At 44.2% G+C, this 9295-nt stretch overlaps 1 pseudogene; it reads left to right on the top strand.

Moving 5' to 3' along the window:
* The first annotated feature begins 428 nt into the window (after positions 1–428).
* LOC132658901 (uncharacterized) lies at positions 429–8716 on the top strand (annotated as a pseudogene).
* The last annotated feature ends 579 nt before the right edge of the window (positions 8717–9295 follow it).

Below are 9295 nucleotides of genomic sequence, written 5' to 3' on the forward strand. Positions count from 1 at the left end.
ACCCAACTGGCCTGAGTCCTCCAATCTCTCGTCAGGAACTTCTGCACTGCCGGGTAGGCAAGCAGCTTGAATGGATGGGCATCCTCTGCATTGAGCAGAGTTTGTTCGCTGGTTTACCCAGTCCCAGAGTACCCAGAATTCCAAAGGTTCTGTCCCTTGATCAACTACCTTTAGAGTCCATTTGATTGGCTCGTGATGAGGTCTGGGGGTCAAGATGTAGAGTTTGCCCGCTTCCCGCTAACATATTATGCACATGTGTAGCGTCCCAAAGCTCTGTGTATGCATGTTTCCCCTTCCCTGCAGGTAGACTGTTGGGAAGCAAGCAGTTGCTGTCAGAGTAGACTGCAGCGAGTGGGCAGGCTGTGCGGAACACTTGCTGTGCTCTCCTATCCAGCTACTTAGCAACTCGGGGCCATGGCCAGGGTCACATGGAGAGTGAGATGGGGCCAGAGGAAAGCGGAAGCTCCCCAGGATCCTGGATTTTAGTTGTGAACCCGGCTCTTTACGGGGCAGGGTCCCTGGGCCCTGCCTGCTGGGTGGGGGAGGCAGAGGAGATGCCGGTCCCAGGTGGCACACCAGGAGAAAAGGCTTCCCTTTTCAGGGGAGAAGCAGTAGAGAAAGGCGCGGCCCTGTAAGAGGGAGAGGTGGCGGGGATCTGGCAGCAGTACCGGCTGCTGGTGGAAGACATGGAGTAGGTGGAGGTAGTGGAGAAGGAGGAGCTGGAGCAGGTTTCCTCAGAGGAGTGGGAGGGAAAGCTGGAGGAGCAGAGCCAGGAACATCTAAGGCCTGGAATCCTGAGTGACTGACCCCCACTGGAGGTGCTGGAAGTTCTGCAGCTGAAGCTGGATCCTGTGAATAAGAAAGCCCTACAGGCCCTCTCTCAGCTGAAAGACGAGAATTGTCTGAGGTGGAAGCTGCATCTAGAACATAGAAGCGCCATCATCCAGGAAATCCATGGCTCTGGGTCAAAGTTTTATCCTTGGTGTGTGCTTGTGGACTTGGTTTTACCTGGGCTGTTGCAAACACAGTTTACAGATGTTGCAGTTTGGTACAAAATGTATGGATTGGATGATGGGTAATTAGATGGCTGATGTACTTGCTATTTTGTTTAGCAAGAATAACTGATACGTGGGCTTTAATTGCTCAGGTCCCAGTAAGAACTGTCATTAGTACCAGGGACCCCTTAGAGAAAAAGCTTGTCTGGAATACAGGTGTTCTCCAAAACCTGAATGACTTTGGGGGTGATGTTGCAGTGCGTAAGTGCTCATGCTAGTTGCAGCTAGGAGTGCTTGTTTTCCACAAATAAACTAACTTTTAGGAATCTGAGATGTAGCTTAGGACCTTCCTGTTAGGAACAGAAGCTCTTTGCATTGATAGGCCTAGCCTTGGGATTTGTTGGGCCTTCACGCGGTCTGTGTGTACTAACTCCACACAGATGTAAGGAGTTCAGTAGGAGCAAGTTGAAGTCAGACAATGCCAGGCTACTCTTTAGGCTACCTTTGATCTCCCAGCACATCTACAGGGCCCTTGACCTAAAGCAGTTTATGAACCACCCCCAAATGTCAGTCAAGATGAGTGAACCAGATAAAGACATACTTAAATTAACTACATGACCAACTTAAAGGTCAGGCAGGGGACACTGATAATTGGGTAGGGAGGTGCATGGGGAGGGGAGGGGAAATGATATATCTCTGAAAATAGTGAAGGCCAGCTCTTCTATAAAGAGATTTCATACACACCCCACCCCCATGCCACCTCCCTCACTTTGCCCTGGCCTGTGGAGCATCTCAGGTATCCCACTCTTTGGTGCAAGATCACATTGTCTTTTTGGAAGAATAGGTATTTGCAGAATGAAGTGATTGTTGAGGAGTGTCTCATTAACATCACTGGTAAGAGGCAGCTCACTGGATTTGGGGTGTGGGGACAGAAAGGGGTAGGTTGAACTTGGAAAGTGATTTAGGTCTTTCTCCCATACTCCTTTCCTTGCAGGATACCTAGCATCTCATTCCACTCCAATTCAGTGTCACCAGGGATTGAATGTAAGGCATACAGCCAGAGGCACCACAACAATATCATTAACTTCTTCAACTGGTTCTTTGACCATAACTTTGCAGGATCCAGCAGGATGGCTGATGTTGGGTCTCATTGGACCACTGGGCCAGTATATGCATTTGATGTTGGAGTTCTTGGCAGTACACTGGAGGGCCCACGGTCTGGCCAGCTCTGCGCTGAGCTTGCGTGTTTCCCTGGAAGATCATCATTAAGGATCTGTGGCCCTATCCTTTGCAGTACTACATGAGGAGGAAGGCTCCACGACAGGGGAGTACTGGGAGGACAAGAGGTGAGGAGACCAGGGACTGTGCACTGACATTAGTGTTTTCCAGGAACCTTGGTCACTTATTTCATACATGGAGAAATTGAGACTCCATGGAATACAGAATGACACCAGGGCATGAGGGCATCAGCATGAGACAGCAACTGTGAAAAACAGGTTCTAGCTAGGGAAGCTGGAGGTAAATGAATTAGCCTGGTCAGTCCCAAGTTACTCTGATTTCAATTTGACTCAGCTGTGCATATCTGAACTATCATTCCAGGGCCAACAACTCTGCCCTCAGGTTCCTCATAAATTGGATCCCAATTACTATTCCTCATGAAGTCCCATTTCCAAAACAGTCTGTGAGTCTTCTTTGTGCAAGGCTGTATACCACACTGACCATCATTTGCTTCCATTTTGATCATCACTTTTCTTTGCTAATTTTCATTTGTACCTTTTCACCCACTACAATCATTCCAAAAATACTGGCCATTGTGCAGGATCATGAGATTACTTTATTTAAACTGGAGGATAATTACAACATTGTGATGGTTTTTGCCATCCATTGGTCACCATGAATCAGCCATAGGTGTATACATGTTCCCCAGTTCCTTAACCCCCACCAACCCACCCACCGCCCTGCCAACCCCATCCCTCTGGGTTGCCCCACAGCTCGACTTTGGGTGCCTTGCTTCAGGCATAAAACTCTCACTGATCACTTTGCATTGACAATTTATGTGTTTTGGGGCTATTTTCTTCAATCATGCATCCTCACATTCTCCCACTGAATCTAAAAGTCTGTTCTCTATGTCTATATCTTACCTGTTGCCCTGCATGTTGGATGGCCCGTACCCCCAACGTGGTCCTAAACTCTATATATTTGTGTTAACATGCAGTATTTGTTTTCCTCTTTCTGATTTACTTCACTCTGAGTAAGAGGCTCCATGTTCACTCCACATCACTAAAACTAACTTTGATGTATTCCTCTTTAGAACTGAGTAACATACTGTTGTGTATATGTACCACAATTTCCTTATTCCTTCATCTGCTGATGGACATCTAGGTTGCTTCCATGTCCTAGATATGGTAAATAGTTCTTCAGTGATGATTGGGGTACACTTTTTTTCTTTTTTTAATATTTGCTTTTAGGAAATGTGAAAGATCACAGACTCTCTCCTGGGAACCGTCTTGAAAGAGTAAAGCTATCTTTAGGATTGTTCAGAGAAGATAGGTTTATATATCTGTGTCTATGTCTGTTTTGAAAGGAACCCCTCAATTTTGAGAAACATATGATGGAGCATCCCATTTTACCTAAAATAGAAAGCTAAAGAAGCTGCTTCACATGAAGATCAATGGCAAGCATAGTTCTCATGCACAGGAAAGTAACAAAGAGTGGTCTGGTGTTGGGAGCCAGCGTGAGGAACTCTGCTCATGGCAAAGGTCATGAAGAAGGAAGCTTGGCATACGTAAAGGTGTGATCAAGCCTCAGGAAACCCCCTGTTCCCAAGCATCTACCCCAAAACCAGAGTACTTTACGGGGAGCTCTCCCCCATAACCATTTCTCTCAGAGAAGGAGTAAACTTGCAGCTTCAGTTAATAAAAATTCCTGGGCATGATAAGAGTGTTTCAACTTATGAACTCTGAAGGTTCTCTGGCCTGCCTGATCAGGCTTATCTGGCTGCATGTGATTGTTTACAGCCTCCCAACTGTGAGAGGCACGGGATGTTTTAAAACTTTCTAAAAACAGACTCTGTTGAGAAGTTAGAAGATCACTTATATAGTATTAGTAGGATGATTAGGAATTATATTGGTGAAGGGTTTTTTCATTTGTCCTGCCAATAATTACTGCTAATTCCCTGCCCTGGCTGTGACAAGGATGTCTCAGGTCAAACCTCTCTGCTGACAGACTAGCTTGTGTGACAACCCCTCAACCATAAACACCACAGAGAGTTTGGAATATTAGCGTAGGACTTTTTTCATTAATGACTCAATGATTGCCACCAGGCCTCCATATCCTTAGGCACCTGGGAATATACTAATCAATGTATTTGGAATATAGAAAAGGAAATATAGTAGTTTTTTGAGGTTAGCAATACTAGACTTTTTGAGTTAACGAATCTTCTCTTTTGTTATAGATCACTGTACTTTGTTATAAATCACTATAAATCACTATGTCCTTGCTATGCAAAAATATAACTTTATCACTATAGATCTTAAGGGGAACATTGGTGAAGGGTTTACATTTGTTGAGCCAATATTTGCTGCTAAAACTTCATATTCCTGCCCTTATAATGAATACAACTAGCATATAGGAGAAATAAGTATTAACCTTTAAGATTAACCATGTTAAACCTTAGGTTAAGTAAATTCCTTTCTTGATTGTAACTCACTACACCCTCACCCTATAGGAATGCAACTTTATATGGAGGGTGGGGCCTGATTTATGAAAAAAATCACCCCTGGAAAAATAAGTTTTATGGTTAACTGACAGGTATCAGAAAGGGCCATAAAATGTCAGCAGACCTCATGGCTAAAAGATGATGAAACTCATAAGACCTTTGTATAATTTTATACGAAGCACCTGATTGTGACAAGGGTCAGGTCTGCTGACCTCCACATGACTCTGTATTCATCCCTATGTATAACAAAAAGGTATATAAACACACCTGAAAAATAAAGAAATCGGATCAGATTCTGGAAAGACTGATTCCTCCGTGTCGTTTCTTTCTCACTCCCCGTTTTCCTGGCTGAATTCCCATCTGAAATGTGGGTACTCGCCAAGCCTGCTAATTCTGCCTGTGTTTCTGAGATTGGACCATGGAGGCCTCAGTGCCTTCTCTCCTTTGGGAGAATGGAAAGATGCCTGTGGTCTACGTAGGTGGTGATTGGTATTCCATGTAAACCAGTTATTCAGCCTCTTTTCTTCACTAATTCTCCTACTACACTATCTGTTTCTAATCTCCTTCTATATCTGTAATCAAATAAATTTTTTCCAGGACACCAACTCTGTCCCTACCTTCGAATCACCCTGCATCCACCGGGACAGGACCCCAGCAGTCTGGTTGTGAAACGGATAGAGAGGGAGACACTAGTTCAGTTCAGTTCAGTTCAGTTCAGTCACTCAGTCATGTCCAACTCTGCGATGCCATGAATCGCAGCACGCCAGGCCTCCCTGTCCATCACCATCTCCCGGAGTTCACTCAGACTCACGTCCATAGAGTCCATGATGCCATCCGGCTATGTCATCCCCTTCTCCTGCCTCCAATCCCTCCCAGCATCAGAGTGTTTTCCAATGAGTCAACACTTCGCATGAGGTGGCTGAAGTACAGGGTCTTCAGCTTTAACATCATTCCTTCCAAAGAAATCCCAGGGCTGTTCTCCTTCAGAATGGACTGGTTGGATCTCCTGGCAGTCCAAGGGACTCTCAAGAGTCTTTTCCAACACCACAGTTCAAAAGCATCAATTCTTCGGCAGTCAGCCTTCTTCATAGTCCAACTCTCACATCCATACATGACCACAGGGAAAACCATAGCGTTGACTAGACGGACCTTAGTCGGCAAAGTAATGTCTCTGCTTTTGAATATACTATCTAGATTGGTCATAACTTTTCTTCCAAGGAGTAAGAGTCTTCTAATTTCATGGCTGCAGTCACCATCTGCAGTGATTTTGGAGCCAAATAAAATAAAGTCTGACACTGTTTCTACTATTTCCCCATCTATTTCCCATGAAGTGATGGGACCAGATGCCATGATCTTCATTTTCTGAATGTTGAGCTCAAAGCCAACTTTTTCGCTCTCCTCTTTCACTTTCATCAAGAGGCTTTTTAGCTCCTCTTCACTTTCTGCCATATGAGTGGTGTCATCTGTCTATCTGAGATTATTGATATTTCTCCAGGCAATCTTGATTCCAGCTTGTGTTTCTTGCAACCCAGTGTTTCTCATGATGTACTCTGCATTTAAGTTGAATAATCAGGGTGACAAGATATAGCCTTGATGTACTCCTTTTCCTGTTTGGAACCAGTCTGTTGTTCAATGTTCATTTCTAACTGCTGCTTCCTGACCTGCATACAGATTTCTCAAGAGGCAGGTTAGGTGGTCTGGTATTCCCATCTTTCTCAGAATTTTCCACAGTTTATTGTGATCCACACAAAGGCTTTGGCACAGTCAATAAAGCAGAAATAGATGTTTTTCTGGAACTCTTTTGCTTTTTTCATGATCCAGCAGATGTTGGCAAATTTATCTCTGGTTGCTCTGCCTTTTCTAAAACGAGCTTGAACATCAGGTAGTTCACTGTTCATGTATTGCTGAAGCCTGGCTTAGAGAATTTTGAGCATTACTTTACTAGCATGTGAGATGAGTGCAATTGTGTGGTAGTTTGAGCATTCTTTTGCATTGCCTTTCTTTGGAATTTGAATGAAAACTGACCTTTTCCAGTCCTATGGTCACTGCTGAGTTTTCCAAATTTGCTGGCATATTGAGTGCAGCACTTTCACAGCATCATCTTTCAGGATTTGAAACAGCTCAACTGGAATTCCGTCACTTCCACTAGCTTTGTTCATAGTGATGCTTTCTAAGGCCCACTTGACTTCAAATTACAAGCTGTCTGACTCTAGATTAGTGATCCCATCATAGTGATTATCTTGGTCATGAAGATATTTTTGTATGGTTCTTCCATGTATTCTTTCCACCTCTTCTTGATATCCTCTGCTCCTGTTAGGTCCAGACCATTTCTGTCCTTTATTGAGCCCATCTTTGCATGATATGTTCCCTTGTTATCTCTAATTTTCTTGAAGAGATCTCTAGTCTTTCCCATTCTATTGTTTTCCTTGATTTCTTTGCATTGATCACTGAAGAAGGGTTTCTAATCCCTTCTTGCTTTTCTTTGGAACTCTGCATTCAGATGCTTATATCTTTCCTTTTCTCCTTTGCAAAAAAGGCAAAATGGCTGTCTGGGGAGGCCTTACAAATAGCTGTGAAAAGAAGAGAGGTGAAAAACAAAGAAGACACTAGTAAACCTGAAATAATTCTGAAAGATAAAATAAACAGCCTCGACTGTATGTGTCTGTGTATAGTTTGGGCAGGTCCTCAGGACAAACACTTCAGCTCCATGTAGGCTTCTCAGTTTACTGTGTGGGAATTAACAGTCATGGAGATTTGCAGAGGGGGTTAATCATACTTTGGGTGTGTGTCAGAGGATACAGTTCTTTCTGGGAGGTGGGGATTGGGGATGAAGGAGAAAGAAGATGAGGGGCCATTAACTGTGGGCCTGGTCATTTTGCACATTCATGGAAAGGGTGTTCTAAACAAGGGCCAGAAATTGAAATAGTGCAACTCAATTTTGTTTGATGGTGGCACCTCAAGTATCCTCTCTGTTTGATATCATCAGACAGTTTAAGAATATAGAACAAGGAAAAAGCCTTAACATTCAACTCGCCATGAACCAGATAGCCTTGTGTATAGGAGCATGTTATCTTTTGCTGAGACAGTCACCTTCCCAGAGCTAGGGTTCCAGGCAACATCTTAGGGAATGGGAGGATAAGGTATATTGAGGGGCTGTGGCCTAGAGAGAGAGAGAGAGAGAGAGAGAGGGAAAGAGAGAAGGGTGGGAAGGCAGTGAGGATTACCAGGTGAAAAGTTAAAATCTTCCAGGAAACAGATAAGCGAACAAAAATAGATCCTGTAATATATGTTTGAGCTCATGTGAAGTCGTTCCCCACCCCCCCCACCCAGGAACTCAGATTAGGTACAAAGTGTACAGGGGCAGAAGAGATGGGAATGGGCATGTGAAACAGCAAGGGCCAGCCCACTCAGCCATGCCCTCTGTGTCCAAGATGACTCAGTGATTAATATCCCAATTTCCAGATTGGTGCACACTCTTTGCTCAAAGCCCTCTATCAAGCCAAGGTGCAGAAATTTCAACATTTGTCTCACAAACCCTCTGGTGACAGTGTCTCATCCTTATGGAATATCTCGACAGAAACTGTTTTCAACCACAAGGGACCTGTCCTTCTTTTGGGCTTTTGTCACTACTCCATGGGCCAAGGGCTGGTGATGGGAGCACCTGGGGATATGGAACTCACCCGGGATTGGTGAGGGTGAGATTAGGGTGGTCCTTGCTAAGGAGATCACTGATTCCTGGAAACATGTCCACTTCTGGACAGGGCAAAGGACAGACTGGCACTAATAGTGTAGGGGGAGTTCAGCTATTGTCCCACCCTGTTCTTCTCTCATCCTAGACACAATGGCTCCAACATGGGCATGCATGAGGGTGATATTTCTGTCCCACATGGAGTTCTCACTTCACAACTTTTCTCCCTAAAGCAACATCTCTTTTCAGGGCAAAAGGTCAGGGCTGACCATCAAAGTACATGGGTTTATAGATTTCCGCTTCAAGGTGGACTGAATGAGAGTTCCTGCTCAGTGCCAGCTTTTGCATTTGAATAACTGTAGCCTAGGTTTGGCCCTTCTACAGAGGAGCATCTAAAGCTCTAGAAGTAAAGGCTTGGCCTTCTGTGGGTGCTGTCTGAACAACCAGTCCAGGAAACACTGTGTAAATGTGTCTTCTTACTTTCTTAATCTGTTAACTTCAAAGAAACCTTGGTGCTCCCACAGGCTGGTACCTGTCTTTCTCAGTCCTAGTTAAAAACAAAATGGAACCCAAACTTTGCTCTAATAACTCTGCAGTCGGTGTGAGATGGCATATCAGTACGTGGTTTGCAGGACCTTAGACAGGACTCATTCTAGGGACTCAATGATGTTTATCCACATTCAGAAGTTTTAGTAAGATTTTGTAAAGAACTTAAAAGACCAGAAAAGTTTGGGGAAGTTCCCCCAGTGTCTAATATTTTCTGCCAATGCTTCACTACCAGGGTAGTTTTATCTCTAACCTGTCCCAGAGTGAAGAGTGCAAAGCTGGTTCATGGATCGGTTAGTAAAACTTAATCATGGGTAGCTGACTTGATTGTCATTCTCTGGAAACTTG

This window comes from Ovis aries, chromosome Y, assembly GCF_016772045.2.
Source record: "Ovis aries strain OAR_USU_Benz2616 breed Rambouillet chromosome Y, ARS-UI_Ramb_v3.0, whole genome shotgun sequence".
Classification (NCBI taxonomy): domain Eukaryota; kingdom Metazoa; phylum Chordata; class Mammalia; order Artiodactyla; family Bovidae; genus Ovis; species Ovis aries.